Below are 1,808 nucleotides of genomic sequence, written 5' to 3'. Positions count from 1 at the left end.
TTTTTTGTTGTATTGACCCTTGTCCAAAAATATTCCATTTAAAAACTATAGTTAGCAAGGTTAGATGAATATTAAGTTCCTCACTTTACCTATTAAACCAATATGAATTATCAATCTATGTTGGTTATGGCGACATTGTTTCTAGTTTGTGTGTTTTACGCAAATTCTGCAATAAATTACCAAATCAACAGTAGTTTTAAACTGCCAGAAGCCTCTAGGACCATTTTGAAACTTCCGGAGACCTCTAAATACTATTGAAAACCTTTTAGAAAGTGCCAGAGGCTTCTAGGATCATTTTGAATGTGTCAGAGATCTATAAATTCTACTGGGAACTTTCTAAAAAGTGCCAGAGTTCTCTAGAACCATTTAGAAAGTTCTATATCCCTCTAAATTCTATCGAAAAACAGACAGAAACAACAGAAGATACAGTCTTCCAAATTTCAATTTAAAAAATCGTTTTATAGTTTAAAACTGAACATTCAAAACTTGTGAAAGTCCAAATTTGTACTGAATAGTCTAAAAACTTGCGTTTTACTATTAGGAATGGTCTTATGATTCGCTTTCTCAGACTGCCATCCTGGTTGAGTGTCTGAAACTGGCATTCAAGAACTAAAAAAAAGTCCGGAAATCAAGACAAAGATTGTATTGTGCATGAAACTCATTTTTACTACTAAAAATAGTATAGAAGTTGACTTTTAATGCTAGAACGGGCCTTACTAGGACTAAAGAGAGTCCAAAAGTATATTTTCAAGACTTTAATTGGTATACAACTCAATTTTCTTCAACTTTCAACAAATCAAGAAGTAAATTAAATTTTCGGACTATTTTATTTCTAAAAATTGGTTCTCAAGACTACTATTATGTGTACAGTCTTAAAAAGCACTAAAAATAGTCTGAATTTCTTAGAGATGCTACAATTTATTGCACCTATGAGTGTAGAAGTCAATTTAATAGTGAAGAAGTGAAGAAAAAGAAAATAGTCCAGAATTCGAAGAAAATGAAAAGCAAAGTAAAAAGCACGAAAAGTTCGTTTTCAAGACAATTTTCATGAATCTAATGTCAATGTCCTGCATCTAAGACTATTTTCAAGACTAAAATATTGAAATTTGTCTTCAAATTATGAAAACTTACTTCAAATGCAAATTTTAAGCTTCTGATGTCACTTTTCATTAGTTCAGTCACATTTTGGGGTTCAAGCCAATTTTTAAGGTTTAAATGTATGAATTTGTAGTAACAAGTTCTTGAAAAAGTAGTTTTTATGTCTACAAGTCAATTTTTAGTATTAAAGTCTCTCGATTTGCATGAAAACTGGTTGCAAACACAATTTATAAGCTTCTGAAATGTTTATCTTTTCCAAACTAAAGTCTTTTAGTTTGTCTGGACACTATGAAAACTGGCTACAATAATATTTTTTAAACTTCTTAAGTGAATTTTTCGTTTCCAAGACAATTTTTAAGTCGGGTTGGGTTAGTTTTGGGTCTTTGACCGTAATAACGTGTAATAAAGTGTTCCAAATTTGATCAATATTGCGTTCCAACGGTCTGACAGTTATGACAAAAAAACCGACTTTTTAAACAGAAATTAGGACTGTATTTTCCTTAGGAAGCACTTTTCAGGAAAATGACATAATGAATGTCACCTTATTTTTTAATTGGCTATGGATTGGTGAATTACTGACATTTAAAACTGCACCACCCTGTATAAATGGCCATCTTCAGGAGCCCGAGGCTTCTAGGACCATTTTGAATGTGTCAGATATCTCTAAATGCTACTGAGAGCTTTCTAAAAAGTGCAAGAGCCCTGTACAA

Source organism: Ips typographus, linkage group LG13 (assembly GCF_016097725.1).
Source record: "Ips typographus isolate SLU linkage group LG13, UJ_Ityp_2.0, whole genome shotgun sequence".
Classification (NCBI taxonomy): Eukaryota; Metazoa; Arthropoda; class Insecta; order Coleoptera; family Curculionidae; genus Ips; species Ips typographus.
Note: the sequence above shows the minus strand (reverse complement) of the source record.